Below are 18,144 nucleotides of genomic sequence, written 5' to 3'. Positions count from 1 at the left end.
ATTCTGTCAAATAAATAAATAAAATCTTCAAAAAAAAAAAAAGAAGAAGAAAGAAAAACCCTCATAGCAGTTAAGCTGACAAAAACTATGTGCGAAGAAAAAAGGAAAAAAAAAAAAAAGAGCCCCTAGTCACACTATACTGCAGTCAATTTTGCCAATTGGTTTTATTGCCAGTCACATCATTAAAGAGACTGAAATTACCTAGTCTAGTCTTTAGGAACAAACTGTTTCCGTTGTTTTCAATCTGATTGATTTATCTTCAAATGCTTCACTAAAGAAATGACCCCCGTGGTTGCCACTTGCTTTGAGGCACATGAACACTGTGGTTATAAACCAACCACCGTATCATGTCTATAGTAGAGAAGTAAAATGAGCCGATCATTGATTGTGCTTCTCTTAATATCTCTATTCTCAAAGGAGACGAATAAAGAAAGGCAGCATTTTGGCTGAAAGACCGTTAGAGATGATCCTGTAGTGTGTGTTATGTTTCTAAGTAAGTTTGGGGAACTCTGCCTACCTGAGTCACTTTAAAGTGAATTCTTACATTAGAAGAAGTCCTGTAGATGAATGTGCTTATTAATCCAGCAATATTGCAGAAGAAATTGATCAAGGAAACCTATTTTATTCCACAGAATAGCTGCTGTCATCCTGTGAAACCAATGTTTCCCTGAACGCTTCTTGAGAATTTCAGACTGAGCCCAAAACCTTTATTATGCATATGGGGAAAGTAAGACTAATTAACTTTAGTACTGTGAGATAAGAGGCCAAAGGCAAGATTTGGATCAGGACCCAGAATTTTTGTTTTATGTGTCTGCTGTGTAAAAATCAAGCTTTCTACAAAGCTTGATTTGTAGATTCCAAAGCAGTATAATATAATCCTGAGAGAGAAAGAGAGAGTGAAAAAGACATTGAGGGTGGCCAAAATCCCGAAACACCAGCCCAGCCACCACTGTAGTCTTTGTTTTATCAATGGTGATCTACCTTCACCATCCCTCCAAATCCCAGCCTGTGAGTCTACCTTGCATGCTAACCATGGTCCCTTCTTGATTGTCTCTTTAACATGGTAGCAGTTCCATAAGCAGAAACAAAGGTTTACACTAGCCGTGAAGACCTCAGAGCTGCCTTTCATATTTTATGTTCAGTGATTCTGTAACTTTTTTTTTGAAGGTCGTGACCTTGGGATCAACGGAGATGCTAGTTAACCCTCCCATAATATCTTATTCAAAAGGCTAAAACTCCCTTCCTGCTCCCATAACCCATTCAGGTATCAATAGTTCTAATTAGAGCTTAAGGTTTTTTCTAAACAAATCCACTGCTAGTCTTAAGAACTGAAATTAAGACCGTGGCAAAAGATTTTGGATGTTGTTGGTCTTCACCTGTGCAACCCAGTGTCCTCCTTAGATCAGACGGGAGCTTGGGAGACACCAAAACATACCGTTGAGAAAAGAATGATTGTACATTCTACCACTTTGAGGAAAGTCATTAACCTTTCCAGGCCTCAGTTCCTTCATCAGTAAAATGGGAGTAAAATCACTGTCCCTCCCCCAGCGCTGTAGCGAATGTTGTGTAAGGGTATGTTTAGTGTGAATCCCTCCAAGAGCGGTAAGGGTTCTGTACCCAATTCCAAAGTGGGGGAGGGGTCCCCACACCACCAAGCAATCTTTGACACCATCTGGTTGTCTGACCCTACATGGAGATACCATCAGACTTCATAGGTTAAGAGCTCACTCAGTCCCACAAGACTTCCCTCTACTTCAGATGCCAACGGCCAGGTCCAAGCTGTTTCCTGTGCTTCTGACTGGCTATAAATCAGAGGTTCCCACAACCCCCTCCTTGGGTTTGAGTTATTTGCTAGAGCGGCTCACAGAAGTTAGGAAACCGGCTTACAGACTAGATTATTGGCTTAGAGCGATAGATATTAAAGGATGCAAATCAACAGCCAGATGAAGAGATTACATATATTAGATATATATCTAATACATATAGATTAGAGATATGTAAATACATAGAAATAGATTAAGGATTATCATATATAGCAAGGTATGGAGAAAGAGTGCAAAACTTCCACACCCTCCCCGGATGCACCATTCCCCCAGAGTCTCACATGTTCACCAATCTGGGAGCTCTCCAAACCCTGTCCTTTGGGGTTTAATGGAGGCCTCATTTCGTAGGCACGATTGATTAAATCGTTGGCCACTGGTGACTGAGTTGACACCTCCACTCTAGATCTCCATGGAGATCTAGGGATGGGACCGAACAGTCCAACCTTCTAATCACATGGTTGGCTCCACTGGGCAGACAACCAGCCCCCACCCTTGGGTGCAGGCCAAAAACCACATAACAAAAGACACCTTTTGCTCTTTCTCTTAGGAAATCCCAAGGGTTTTAGGAACTCCCTGCCAGAAACAGGAACAAAGACCAAATTATGTATTTCTTATTATAAATCACAATACCTCACGCAGACCCCAAGATCAGGATTTGAGAACCTTAGTTTATTTGGGAGGTGATCTAGAAAGCACAAGAGGAAGTGAGACAGGAGGAAGCCAATACAAGGCATGTTCATAAGAGAGGGGCCAAGAGGGTCAACTTAGCCCCAATCCAGCTGAAGACTAGTTGAGACTATACAGAATACACCTCCGGGTTATCCCACTCGGGGGCAAGAAATGGGGCCTGGGGGTCAGGATTAACTCACCCCCTTACCCATCATTGGATGAAACTCATAACTCCCCACCCTTGCAGGGTCCACCGGGCACAGACATGCAGGAAGCCACTGGGGAGCACATGGGCTTCGTACTGGGCCAGGGAGATGTGAGTGGAGCTGGGATCACACTGCCCAAGCAATCACAAGGGTCTGGATCAAGTGAAGGCACCACAGTGAGTGAGACAGAAGAGAAGGGACAGAGGGAGAGAGTGGGTCAAGCGCCTGATGTGAACGAGCCTGAGCCTTTTAACGACCCGGGCTTCTGAGAGGAGGAAGTCAAATAGCTGTGTCACCTCTCAACAACCAGTCACCCTGCTCACTAGGAAACATGGCTCCGTCTGTGTTCTGGCATCTGACCCTCGGGACAGTGCTCTGAGAGCCCTGCACGCAGCCAGACCATTCGAGGCCAATTTCCCAAGGCCAGGAATACTCAGAGCGTCCCACCACACACCCCACAGATAAAGAGGGAGACTCAGTCAATTATGATTCTGCCTGATTCATGAGTCTGCGTGCAGGGAGAAGACTTCTCGGAGAATGTCTGAATGCCAAGGACAGAGGTCATATTTCCTGGTGCCGAGGATCACTGAAGCATACCATCTCAAAGCTGGAGAGGCCCATGGGGGTCATCAAACCTCCAATACCGTTCTTTGAAGCCTGGAGACACGAAGGAAGGTGCTGAAGGCCACACAGGTATTACGGGGCACACACAGACTCTTATTTGTGTTTTCTTGTCATCGGGATTTCTCTTTCCCCATCCGTGAGCACAGACTCTGTGGGGCATATACTCCAGTAGAGGCTGCCCCACGGAAAATCACTACAATTATTTCCTAAGATGGGCAAAGTCCTTGGGCAGCCCTGGTATCTGCATCTAACTGGGCAGGTCCAAATGCTGGGCAGCATTTGAGCTGGAGGTTGGGGCTAGGGGTGAGGCAGGGAAGGAACGATGGCCCAGTCACTGAGTTCTTTCTCCAGAGAAGGAACACGGGGCATTACCACCCCACTTGGAGCACTTAACAGCAATGAAATGGTGCAGGAGTCAAGAGCTGCCTCTGACCAAGAACGCCAAGTAGTACCGGGCAGATCTAGCACTTGAGCCCGTTTGTGTCAGGCTCCAGGACCTGCACTTGGAACCACTACATCATCTAAGTCACCCATTTGCTGGACCTCTTTCGATGGGTCCCTTGGCCTCTCTGGGGCTCTTTTTCCTCCTCTTCTAGGGTAAAAGAATGTCAAGTCAGCAATTGCCAAGGCTTGAACTTCTATCTTAAGCAGCAGAACCCCTTCTGAATACCATCCCTCTCTCATTAAACCTCACACAGGGTGTGAGCAATGGAAAACGGTGCTTTGATCCCCATCCCAGGCTGAAAGAGGGGAAGGAGGCTGGAAGGTTCCTCGCCCCCTCCCAGCTCCAAGCCCACGCTCACACAGCTCCTGAAAGAATGCTGGGATTCTGATGAACCCATATTGAGAATGGGGTCCAACGCCAGCACTGTACAGAAGAGACCAAAGAACTGGAAGGAGCAGGGGGGGCCACACGCAATTGCTCATCAGCAACTGACGGGGCAAAGATCAGAATCCAGGACTCACGAGTCAGCCAGACATTGAGAAACAGACTGTGAACGCTGGCTCTTAAACTTATAAAGCTGCATGACTGTGCGTAAGTCTCTTGGCCTCTCTGTGCCTCCGTTTCTTCATCCATAAAATGTGAATAATAATAATAGTACGTGAATGTAGGGATGCATCAGAGTAAATTCAGTGGGACAGAATTCTGGGGCAGTACATGTAAGCAGTCAGCATAGCAGGCAGCCATAGGGAGGGTTTAACCAATGTCCGTGATTAGTATGCTCGTTATTGCCTGATAGGGCCATTAGGGGCCTAACGAAGAAGCTCCCCTGACAGATACTTCCCTCAGCTGAACGCTTGCCGTGTGTGCTCAGGGACGTGAGGCCCACAGGGCGGGGGAGGACGCCATTGGCCGGCCCTGGCTCCCGGGCTCAGTACATCCCAGATGGTGCCCACAGGGGAGCTGGCCAGTGACACGTTGGCAGAGTGTCCCTTCCTTACACAGTTCACCGAGCCACGCAGGGCCCAGGAGCCTCGGGCTGTAGCCCACTGTGCCAAGGAGGCAGGCTGCCCAGGCCGGACTGAAGGAAGACAGGCGTGGTGAGCCCCAGGGAGCAGCCTGTGCCTCCAGCCTCTGGAGAAGGTACACTCGTCCAGCCAGCTCCCCAACCTCCTCCAGCACCCCAGCTTCTCTCGGAGAGGGAGAGGGAGGGATGTGGTCAGAAGCCAGCCCCCACTGCACGTGACCGGAGACCATGCCTACCTTTACCTTTCTGCAGAAAGCCGCAGCTCTTAGAACACAGCCATGCCGCGGAAGGCATGAGCCTCTCATTAGACTAATGAGAAGGAAATTTCTTCCACTGGATATGGAAATGATCGTGATAGCTAATTCAGGGGCGGGGCTTAAGCGCTGTATTCCATACAGTGCACGGAAGAGTGTATGCCACACAGGAGATACTCAATACATGGTAGCCACTGTCTGGGTCTGTGTCACATTCCCATTTGTATCAAAATTCCTGCACAGTGATAAAAGCACAGACTGCAACTCCTCTGACCAGGGCCAAATCTCGGATGTATCTCTTCCGATGTGTGTGGCTGCTGGCTCCAAGCCTGAGACCTCAGTTTCCTGATCCACAAAATGGGGAGGATATCTGTACCCTCCTCCCCAAAAGGGCTGCTAAGATGAGACCAGGTAATTCACATGAATTCTTTAGCACAACCCCTGGTACAGAAGAGATGGACAAGTAGAGACTTTCCCTATTATTAATGAGAATTAATATTATGGCTGAACGTCACACAGCCAGTTAGGACTAGAATCTGTGCCTCCTGGCTCCTTCCATGCCCTCTTCCCCACCCCCACTGCCTCCCCCACCCCTCCCCCCCCCCACCCGGGGCTATTTGGTGCTAACTCTGCTACTTGCTGCTCCTCTCCCCAAGCTGGAGTTTCCAGCTCTGCCCTCTGAGAGTCACTGTTCCTAAAAAAGAACTCCATTTTTACTGGGAAGTCAGAAAATACATTGTCGCCAAGTCCAGCGGTCAGGTCCAAATTGCATAAAGAACATTTCTTTTCATTAGGCAAAGGTGCCCAAGGATCCTGGCTATGGGGAGGGGAGGAAAGCCTGAAGTCCCAGTAACCAGACACAGGTGCCAACAGACCTGAGTGCAACCACACTTCCGTGCCTCCCCTCTGGCTGTGCAAGTACAGGCAAGCCGCCCTGCCCTCTGGGTCCTCAGTTTCCTTGTCTGCAAAATCACAGTTGCAGCGGGAATGAAATGAGGCAAAGCATCTGGCATGTACTGGGTCCTTAATCAATGGTAGGGATTATTATTATGCTTCCTGGCTTTCTTTGTTGAGTGCGCTATTTTGTTTTTTGTTTGTTGGTGGGTTTTTTTTGTTTTTTGGTTTTGGGGTTTTTTTTTTTTTTTCTCGGAAGATTTGTTTTGTTTCGCTCTTAGTGAAAGGTGAGGGGTTTTCCTGCTTTCTGCCTCTGGATGTGTTTCACTGTCTCCAGGATTCCTCAGCCCCTAGCAGACAGCTGGATCTCTTTCCTTTGGAAGAGATGGGGCAAGTCAGGCAGAATGAGCTTCCTCGGGGATGCTGGGGAACACGGGCATGTGGGAGCTCAAGGCCCTGCCTTGGCCCCTTTGCTTCCGTCAGGGCTGTTGCTTTCAGCGCATCGCCGATGCCTGTCCTATGACTGTGAGCCCATGCAGACGCACACACTCACATGCCAACATGTCCACCAACCAACCACCCCTTGCCATCTTGGCCTTTTATTCATTTCATTTTTTTTTTTTAAGATTTTATTTATTTATTTGACAGGCAGAGATCACAAGCAGGAAGAGAGGCAGACAGAGGGAGAGAGAGAGAGAGAGGAGGAAGCAGGCTCCCCACCCTGCAGAGAGCCCGATGTGGGGCTCCATCCCAGAACCCTGGGATCATGACCTGAGCCGAAGGCAGAGGCTTTAACCCACTGAGCCACCCAGGCGCCCCTTTTATTCATTTCTTAAACAGAAGGTAATATATGGGCACATCAAAGACAAATCCAGAGCTACGGTGGTGAGAGGGAGTTCTCCTCTCTCTCTTGTCTCTCTGCTGTCCTTTTCCCGCTCCCTCTTTTCCCTGCCCCGGGCACCGAGCTTCCCTCCCCAGGGGCCCCCGCCACTGCCATTTCCCCATCAAGAGAGCTTCAGGGTATGAAGCCTTTTTTTTTTTTTTTTTTTACCTCCGCAAGCCAGTACGGCACAGAACAGGTGTCGCTAAGCGACTTCTGAGCCTAGACTGCCAAAAAGCAGTGTAATTCCACCTTGTTCTCCTATGTTCTTGGAATGTGTAGCGGCCATGCTGGGAGGAAGCTCTAGCATCCAATGCGGATGGAGAGCCTTCCACAGGGAAGCACCACGGCCCACAGCCCACAGCCTCTAGCCACCACCCAGGGCACCGACCTGCCAGCCACGTGAGTGAGTCACTTTGAGAGCGGACCCTGCAGGCTCCAGCTGAGCCGCCCCAGCCAAGAGAAGCTGTTCCTGCTGAACCTTGCCTGAGCTGCAGATTAATCAGCAAATGAACTGTTGTTGTTTTAAGCCACTAAGACTTGCGGCAGTGTGTTACACTGCATTTTTAACAAGCCTGCCAGCTGATTCTGTCCCAGGTGACCAGAAGTTAATAGTTCGGGATAGAGGCGCTTGGCCAACCTCTGTGAACCTGGGAGGCACAGGGTTTATAAACACCAAAGCCACCTTCACAGGGAAACTTCAAGAATCCCTTTCTCTATCATGGGGTGGATACGCAAAACCTGGGCCTCTTTTGCCCTCGTTATGTTTGCACCAACGGTTTTCCCAAGGATGCCGGCAGCTCTCCCCACTTCTGAATAAGCAATGCCAATTTTCCACCCATATTTGCTGAGGTATTTGTTACCTAAGCAAGAAGCAGCCTTGCAAATTCTTGGGTAAATAACACAAGTCCAAGAACAATACTCCCATGCCAGTAGCCACAAGATGCTGGAAATGACAGATCTCTTGGGGCTGCTCAATCTCACTCCCAGACTCAGCAAGGCACTGGCTCTAAGGGTGTGGTCACGGTTGCAGAAGAGGTAGAGCAGGAAGCCGAAGACCAGACAGAGCTCCACGGTTACACACAAGGACTTGGGTTTGCATCCTGGCTCTGGGACTCACTAGCTGTGTGACTTCAGGCAACCTGCTTGACCTTTCTGAACCTCAGTGTTCCTCTATGCAAAATGAGGGGGGAAAAAAAAAACCCAAACAGTTTCCTCATTGGGTTCCTATTATGAGAGTGCGTGAGAATCCCATCACCTAGCGCAGGGAGGAACTTAGTACATACACGGTAGATAGAAAGAGTTATTATTTTTTAACATGTTTTATTATCAAATGCTACCCAAATAAAAAGTAGGCAGAGGAGGTCCTGGGGTGGAAGTCAGGAGGCCTGGATCCTTGTGTTGGTTTTGCTACTTCCTTGCTCACATACCCAAGCAAGGTGGTGAACAGAGCTGGACGGTAGTTGCAAAATGAGGTTCAGGGGTCAGGAGGTGACCTCTAAGCTCTGGGTACACTCTAGCTTTCTCCTTCATCGGACTACCGAGAGGGCCCTATTGCCTAATCTCTCAGATACCCTTTCAAAAGGGCAAACACAACCTCGAAACCACTGAAGCCAAAAACAAGAGAAGGGGGTGGGGGAGAAGGGAGAATCGGTCGGCTCAGAGAAGCCAAAATGGGTTGAACAGTCCAACCCTGGGGATGCAGTTTGATCCCAAGAACAGCTGGAGCCCGGCTCTCACGTGTCCCTCCGCCTCTCGCTCGCTCCGTGGACTCAGCCTCCCTCACCACAGCGCTGCCTTCTGCTATAGCCAGACAGCGTATCAGGGCCCCTTGTTTCCAGTGAAACCTAAACCCAGAGCAAAGAACGGCTGGCCACCCTCCTTCCCCAAGCCAAAAGAGCCCAAGGCCATGCTTCCTTGGCCCAGCCTGGCTGGATAGCAGACACCTTGACCCATCAACTGTGGCACTGGGGGTAGGGTCGTGTGAGAACACAGCAGCTCTCCAGGAAACCACGTGCCACCACTGCCCCAGCCAGAGCAGCACATCTGAATATGCAACTCCTGCAGGGCACCCTGGAGGGGGCCCTTATAGCCCCATCATTACTTTTCAAAACGTTCCCATTTGGGTTCCCATATAATCTTTAGGACAACCTCGCAGCGGAAACAGAGCGAACAGCTTTAAATCGGACATACTGCAGAAGGACACTGGGGCTCAGGGAAGCCGGGCCTGTCTGTGGCAAAGGCAAAGCCAGCTAAGAACCCAGGCGCCTGCCTTCTCCCCGTGTCCTTTCCCAAATACACTGTGTCCTTCGCCTGATTTTTCCAGAACGAGCGTGAATGCAGCCCCAGGAAGGGAAGAGTTGGTGATCCCACGTGTCCTTTACTCTGGTAACTGCAGAGGCTCTCTCGAGGGCTGCTTTCCGGGTCTGATGTCTCCCTGCCTATCTATAGCAGACTCGGGGACTCTCAAGCCCAGACAAGGAAAAGCACAAGCTTCTTAGGGCCCTTCCCACCTGCTAAGAACGGAAGGAAAGGAAGGGAAGCAGAAGGAAACCCTGGAGACGTCCAGAACGGCTCCCAGCTCTAGCTGAAGGAAAGACTTCATCCTTGCAGATGCCACTCTGTCCCCTCCCTCCAGACTCCTCCCTGGGTATCATGGCAGGGTTCCCCCCGGGGGGGATGGCATTGAGCATCCCCAAGGGAAGGCACAGTTGGCCGCCCTACCTTCCTCCGTAGCTTTCCGTGCCTCTTCTAGCTATTTTTACGCCGTATGGCAGAGAAGCATGCTGGCTTGAGAGCAGGTCTGCCCAGCGATCCGGCCCTGCCAAGTTATGTCACTTCTGCGCCGCCATCACTTCTAGAATAATTGATTAAAAAAAAAAAAAAAGTATTTATGCCTTGGGTTTATGACATAAATGAAGTAAAATTAATCGAGCGCTTAGAACTTGCCTGCACTGCACGTAGCATGCCGGGGCGCTGTTGTTGCTTTCTGAGTTGGCAGAGAGGCTGGGAACTACAGAGGGGGTATTTTTTGTATCCCCTTGTTGTCATATTATAAAAAGCGATGCAACCGGAAAGGAAAAGGTAATGCAGAAGGTGGGACATTCAGGGGAACGGCTGGCTTGGTCTGTTCAACGGTCAGAGAGATGGATAAAAAGGCAGGCCTGGGGGCGCCTGGGTGGCTCAGTAGGTTAAGCCTCTACCTTCGGCTCAGGTCATGATCCCAGGGCCTGGGATCGTGTCCCGCATGGGGCTCTCTGCTCAGCGGGGAGCCTGCTTCTCCTCATCTCTCTCTCTGTCTGTCTCTCTGCCTATTTGTGATCTCTCTCTCTGTCAAATAAATAAATAAAGCCTTTAAAAAAAAAAAAAAAGGCAGGCCTGTGTTGTGCTTGATTTTTCTTTTTTTTAAGATTTTTTTGAGAGAGAGTGGGAGGAGAGAGAGGGCAGAGAGAGAGAGAGAATTTCAGGCAGACTCCCACCTGAGTGTGGAGCCTGATGCTGGGCTTGATTCCAGGCCCCTGAGATCAGGACCTGAGCCAAAACCTGGAGCCTGCCACTCAACCCACTGAGCCACCCAGAGTCCCTGTTCTGCTTGATTAAAGAGGGTGACAACCAAAGGAAACTATGGCCCTTAATAGATCCTGGTTTCAACAAACGTACTGTAAAAAAATTTAAAAAACTGAAGTACAAATGGGGAAATTTGAATATAGACTTTGTATTGGGTAACATTAGGATTGATTCCTCATTTTATCACATGAGATCATGGTATGATGGTGAGATAGGAAGCTATTCTTGTTTTTTTTAGAGATACTTAACTAAAATCCTTAGGAAGAAAATATTATGAGATCAGTAACTTTAAAATATTTCACCCAAGGGGCGCTTGGGTGGCTGAGCTGGTTAAGCCTCTGCCTTCAGCTCAGGTCATGATCCCGGGGTCCTGGGATCGAGCCCCACATGGGGCTCCCTGCTCAGGGGGGAGACTGCTTCTCCCTCGACTCCCTCTGCTCCTGTTCTCTCCCCCGCTCACACTCTCTCTCAAATAAATAAATAAAATCTTTTTTTAAAAAACTGTCACCCACAGGAAAGAAAAAGATGAAGCAAACATGGCAACATGTTAACAATCATTAAATCTAAGGGATGGGTTTATGTTCATAATACACATTCGTAACTAGCTTCTCTATTTTGGGGTATGTTGGGAAATTTTCATAATAAATGAAACGTACTTATGCAAAAAATTAAAACTTACAGAAACAACACTGAAGAAAATAGTAATTTCACCATGTAGGCAAAAAAAAAAAAAAAATCCCTAAAAATATTTCGTTGTATCTCCATCCTGTTTTGGTCTGTTTTAACATCACAGCAATCACAAAACACGTGACATCCTTCAGTCTGCTTTTTGTAAACTTATAACACGAGCATTTTCCCCTGCTATTAAAATGCCTTTACAAGCATCCTTTTTAATGGCTGCAGAATATTCTTTTGAGGTGATGAAACAGGAAGACTTTACAATCCTCCACCTACAGAATTGCAACAGTAAGGGTAGAGACGTTATAATTTTCTTTCTTTCTTTTTTTTTTTTTTAAAGATTTTATTTATTTATTTGACAGAGAGAGATCACAAGTAGGCAGAGAGGCAGGCAGAGAGAGAGAGAGGAGGAAACAGGCTCCCTGCCGAGCAGAGAGCCCGATGCGGGACTCGATCCCAGGACCCTGAGATCATGACCTGAGCCGAAGGCAGCGGCTTAACCCACTGAGCCACCCAGGCGCCGGAGACGTTATAATTTTCATTTAAGTGATACTGATAATAATAATGAAAATGATGATGATGGTTAATATTCACTGAGTGCTTACTTGTGTGCCTGGCACTTTAACACACAACATCCCTTTTAATCTCTGCAACCCATGAAGTCTCTACTATTCTTATCAACCGATATGCAGAGAAGTTCATTGACTTATTCACAGTCACACAGCTAGGAAGAGGCAGAGCCCAGACTCCTATTCAGAGGTACAAATGTAAGCTCGCTCCTTTAATTCCATTCATTTATTTATTCACCAAACATTAAGAGGGTCAGGTGGGGATGGCCCACTATTTCCTGCCTCTGGCAGGAATGCTAACAATTTAAATCTGTCGGGCCAAAAATCTCAAGAACAGTGAGTCTACGGTGCCTGAACTCCCTCTCCAAAGATGAAAAAGCGAAATCCCAGCCTTGCAGTAATGACTCTACCTGCCCCGGGAAGAAAGGATCCCTGATTGCCAGACAGCGGGTCGGGGTGCGGAATAATTTACTATTGATAATCCATGACACCAGAAACCTTTTAATATTCGTATTATTTACTCTTCGTCCTGCCTGTCTTCCGCAGGACTCACGGTTTGTTGTTAATGAGACTGAAGCATTTTTAAATCAACTTAATTGACATGTTTATGGGGTTTGGAAGGCCCTCAACACCACATTTTCAGTGGGAAGCTGAATGTGAGCGATGGGAAGAGAAGGGGGCCCCACGGAGCCTGGTGCAAAGGAAGGTCACGAAAGAGCAGCCCAAGGGGGAAGGAGCCTCATGGCCCCCCAACTGGATCCAGGAATTCTGTCCCGTGGGTCCTTCTTGGTCCTTTACTTCACCCCCGTCACAGCCATGCTGCCCCTCCCTCCCCAGCCCTGGAGGTTCCACTAAGCTCTGCGGTGTTGGGCCTGGAACTCTGACTGCTCGGTGTTTCAACTTCCCCATCTGTAAAATGGGAATGATAACAGTCTCATCTGTAAAATGGGAACGATAGCAGTCGCTTCCTCACGAGGTTGTTATAGGGGTTCAGTCGGTTTCCCTAGGGAACGGACTTGGCACCACACCGGGTACTTCGCCACTGTTAGTATTGTTATTGTTTATAAAATGAATGTTATGGGGGCGCCTGGGTGGCTCAGTGGGTTAAGCTGCTGCCTTTGGCTCAGGTCATGATCTCAGGGTCCTGAGATCGAGCCCCCCATCGGGCTCTCTGCTTAGCAGGGAGCCTGCTTCCCTTCCTCTCTCTCTGCCTGCCTCTACCTACTTGTGATCTCTCTCTGTCAAATAAATAAATAAAATCTTATAAAAAAAATAAATAAATGAAATGAATGTTATGAAGTCTCCACGGTTGCTTTTCACGATGCTGGTCAAGGATTCTGGGTTACCTCCTACAAGGGTTTTATGGCCCCACCCTGTCGAACTCAGCAGTGGCCACGTGACTTTTTCTGGCTGCTGATCTGCAGGTGAAACGGACACGTGTCACTTTCGGGCAGAGTTAACATCACTCACTTTGTTTCCCCCTTGGCTGTGAAACTGGCAGTGTTCCCGGGGAAGGCTCCGCCATCTGCCAGACCCCAGGGTGAAGAGAACACGGAGAGAGGCCACCGGTAAACATGGGATGTGAGGAAGAAATTAACCTCTGGGGTTGGAGGCCCCGAAGCTTTCAGGGTTGTTTGTTACTGCAGCAAAACCCAGCCTCTGGGAACCGACACAGCATGTTGCCTCAAGATGCTCTTGGTCCAAAGGGGAAGACATCATAAACAGAGAGGGCTGTGACAGTGGAGGGCAAAGGGCCTGCTGAAAGTCCCAAGGGAGAACACGAGACCCAGCCAGGAAGGACAGAGTGGGAAGGGCCCTGGAAACACACCATCCTGCCAGTTTGAGCTGGGAGTAAGAATTACATCACAGGACAATACACCCATGTTTATCGATTGCTTGCTCTGGTCCGGATAGTTTGTCGTGTTCTCTCAGTTAATCTTCAAAACAGCCCTATGAAGTCGTTACTGTTACTACGATGACCGCTTTTTCTTTAAGTAGGGGTAATGGAACTTCGGAAGTTTAAGTCACTTGCCCCAGGTCCCACAGGAGAGGATCTGGACCTGGGCAGCCTACGTATACTCGCTACCACGTTGTACTATCTCCTGGACAGGTCCACACTCTCCACCTGCACCTGAACCACTGGGCACATGAAGGGAGTGGGAGCATCACAGTGAGATTTACAAGCCCAACTCAGGTCTGCCTTGTAGGCAGGATTTTCAAATGCCCCCCCACGATCTCCACACCCCCGTGTTATGCCCCCCATGGTCCCCTCTCCTGAGTGTGACCAGGGCCTGTGATGCGCTGCTTCTCCATAAAATACAGTATCTATAACTGAGTAGCTTCGTGTTTAATCTGGAAAGGAGGGACGTAAGGCTAAAGCTGTAATTGAGGACGACGCCGCGGTCACTCATATTAGCCAGGATGGGGGCTGATGGGTCACGTTTGTGGTCTGGACACTGTTCCTGTACTGGCTGTGTTCAGACACGACAGCCTAGGGGTCTTCTCTGTCTTATCCGTCACCACCCCAGAGAAGCCTTATCTGTTGTTGGTGATCTGGGAAACGATTTCTGCTCAACCGACCGCCAGGCCCCCTCCCAGCCAGCAGGGGCTGTGCTCCTCTTTCTCAGAAAGGTTGAAAGTGAGGAACCAGGAAGGTAAACCTGGAGAGGGAGGCAGAAGCCAGGTGCACAGGGGCTTCCCCATCAAGACCTGGCCCCTTGGAGGCCTTGAAAGAGACAAGGGCTAGCTGGTCGGAGGCTCTCACTCCAAGCTCAGGGCGCAGAAGGGATGTCTCCTTCCTCCCCTTCTCCCCGTGGCTAGCAGCTGGCATCACTGAGGACACTCAGGCGGGGAATGACGACCGTGCTGATGCCTGAGAAATAGTGGCCACCCAGCTGGGCTTTAGATCCCCCGCCCCCCCCCCCCTGCAGACGGAACAGTCCTTGATTCCTTAATTCATGTATTCATACTTCAATATTAAATGGCTACGGAGTGTCAGGCACTTTGCTTGAGCATTATGGACAGAACAGAAAACATGACCCATGATTGTATCAGCCAACTGGTGTTCAACAAAATCCCTTTCCCCCAAATCTCGTGCTCTCCTGCTCTAGCCTCCACGGCCCTCCCTTGTCTCCACACCCTGCCTGTCTATGAACACCCCAACTATCACTTGTGATCCATCCCAGCAGCTTCCTCCTCCATGAGCCTTTCTAGATCCATCCCAGTCCTGAACAGGACGCTTCCCCCTAAGGCCTGTTCCCCAGAACCCTTTCATATGAAAAGACGCTGCACGGTAGGGTCTGATGGTCTTGGTACTGGCTGAGTCTGAACGACAGACAGCCTAAACCAACAGGAGGAGAGAGAAAGGGCCCAAGGGATCAGCGAGGGCCGAGGGACACTGCTCCCTAATGAGGATGGACAGACTTCACCAACCCAGGAAGCCTCCAGGAACAGGCCCAGAAGAGCCTGCTCACCAGGGAGCCCAGATCCAGTGAAATGTGGTGGGGAGTGGCCCACCTGCGGACCCCACAAGATGGAAGCGAAGACTCGGACCTGAACGGAAGGACTTCCTCGTGCATTCTCCCGAACACTTAGTCACAGAGACTGTTAGGTGGGGCCCTCCTTTGGGTGCAGAGCTGAGTTAATGATACTCAGAAATCACGGCGGTTGCAGGGTCAGGTTCCTGGCGTGCACAGGGCTCCAGGCAAGACACCAGACAAGACGAGATGCTGCTCCTGAGAGCAGAGACACTCGCGGGAGGACTGGGGCTCCCCAACACACTTTAAACAGGTTCCTTTTCTGCTTCATCAGCCCAAGCTGGCTTCTATTAAGAACTCTAATGGGTACACCCACGACCCACCTACTCAGGGATGATCACTGTTAACTCCATGGGGTTCAGGCTTCCAAATCTTTTTCTGGTCATATATGAATTAACACTTTTTCATAAGGGTGGAACTGCATTTTATAGAATGTTGTATAACCTACCACAATATATTTGAACAATTCACTGATTGTTTGAAGTTGAAGCTTTTTCCGACTAATCCTCTATTTTTGAACAATTGGATGGTTCCACCCAATGCTTGACTGTTTCCAGCGCTCACACAGAGGAGCACTGTTTGACTGATAACGGTTCATAGAAGAAGAAAAGCTCCTCCCCACCCCTGGTTCTTTGAGGCCGACAAAATATTAATGGCTGATTTACCATGTACCAAATATTTTTGTTTACCAAAATAAGCATTTTGAGTGTTTATTATGTACCGGGCGCTGTTCTAAATTCTTTATGTGTATTAACTCATTTAATCCTCACCCCGAACCCCACGGGTTGTGAGACGTGGGTCACTGTCCCCTTTCCAGATGGGAAGCTAAGACGTAGGGTAGGTCTGATGCTTGCCCAAGGCCACACAGCCTGAATATATATATTCAAACCTATATATTTTAACCAAAAAGCTCCAGGCGCACTGCAGGGGGGAGGACCCCCATCTCTTGTGGATGTTTTGAAATACCCACATAAGAACAGCTCTTGGGCAGCCCTGACCCCCTCCACCATTTGCTTCAAATACCCGATAAGGTCTGACCGTACACTGCTCTAAATTTCTTTTTTTTTTTTTTTAAAGATTTTATTTATTTATTTGACAGACAGAGACCACAAGTAGGCAGAGAGGGAGGCAGAGAGAGAGAGAGAGGGAAACAGGCTCCCTGCGGAGCAGAGAGCCCGATGTGGGGCTCGTTCCCAGGACCCTGAGATCATGACCCGAGCCGAAGGCAGCGGCTTAACCCACTGAGCCACCCAGGTGCCCCACTGCTCTAAATTTCTTACTAGCCCTGCCATTCTCTCCTCTTTTCCTCTCCGGGACTTACTCAGTAGCACAGAGAGCTGACACTAGACCTATATGCCACCTCTCGCTCAGTGAAAACCCACCACAGACATCGCTAATCGAGCATGTGTTGTTTTTATCCCCCCCACCCCCCGATGGGTCTGAACAGATCCTCAGAATCTTTCTTAATACAGTACCCCAAGCACGCTTTATCGATTGGTCAGAGTTGACATACTAGATAGAGCCTCTGGGCCATCTCCGTTCTAGGCTATGATTGTTTCCAGTACGGGAACTGTACATTATTCAACCCTTTAATACAATTTTTTCAAAGATTTTATTTATTTATTTGACACACAGTGACACATCACAAGCAGGCAGAGAGGCAGGCAGGCGGGGGCGGGGGGGAAGCGGACTCCCTGCTGAGCAGAGAGCCCAATGCGGGGCTCGATCCCGGGACCCTGAGATCATGACCTGAGCCAAAGGCAGAGGCTTAACCCACTGAGCCACCCAGGTGCCCCCTTTAATACAATTTTTTATAAAAATAATAGCAGCAACAACTAACATTTCATAGGCTTTTAATATAGTTCGGACACCGTTTTAGTGGTTTATATATAGCCTCTTTTAATCCTTCCCAGGGAGATATTTATAATGCCCATTGCTCAGAGGAGGAAAGAAAGGCACAGAGAACTTAAATAAAGCATGAACACTGTACCGCTTGCTAATAAATGCGGGAGGCGAGACCACAGCCTATGGCGTCTGAGCAACAGAACACACTCTTAACCCATCTTGCACCATCGCCACTGCCCTATTTGCAATGTCCCCAGGCTCCACACAGAGCACGGCGTGCAGTCAGCGCCGAATCAGCACTTCATAAATGAATGCATAACACACATAAATAAATGGACTGGATCTAAGTCGGGCTCAAAGGGGGAAGGGCAAGGTGGGACCAGCCTCTCTAGAAGGCTGGGCTGTGGGAGATGGTTTCTGACTCAGACCCAGCTCCTCAACTGCAGGAAGAACTGCCTCCCTGCTTCTCAGCCTGAGATCCAAACCTTCCAAGATTATAATTATCTGGCTCGCCCCGCCCACGGCCCTGCTTCTCCATGGAGCCACCGCTCACGGCCTGGGGGCTCCAGAGGAGAGGGGGCGGCTGAGGGTTGGCAGAAGGGGGGGCCTCTGGGGTTCTCTTAGTCAGAGAGGGGGTGGAATGAGCAAGAGGGCTGCAGCCTTGGGGTGGGGGAGGCAAGCATGGAGAAGGAGCCACAGGTCACTGACCCTGCTGCGCCCCAGAAAAGCATTTTGACTGTTCCTTTCCGCTAGGCAGGCCTCCCCTGTCCCATCCCGAAAGTGGCAGAAAAACAGCATCATCTCAGAGGTCCTCTGAGCCAAGTGTTCTCTAACTGGCCCATTTTTCATTGCACAGGAAACACATGTGCTTCGCTCTCACACCCCGACCCGGGCTCTCCGCTTGGATCCAACCTGGCACCTTCCCACCCCCATCCCCTTGCCCCCATCAGCATTTTCACCACCCAGAGTGGTCTCCAGCCTTAGTCGCCGCCCGTCCCTCCGTCACCAGGCACACACAGGGAGGCCATAAGGTCCGGCACCGCACATTACCTGGGGTCCTATTTTAATGTCAGTAAATCATCCGTTAGACATTCTCACCTTTGTTTCTGGACTTGAAGGCCTCCCTGTAC

This window comes from Mustela nivalis (assembly GCF_964662115.1).
Source record: "Mustela nivalis genome assembly, chromosome: 19".
NCBI lineage: Eukaryota > Metazoa > Chordata > Mammalia > Carnivora > Mustelidae > Mustela > Mustela nivalis.
The sequence above is the reverse complement of the archived record's forward strand: the minus strand, read 5'-3'. Positions refer to the sequence as shown.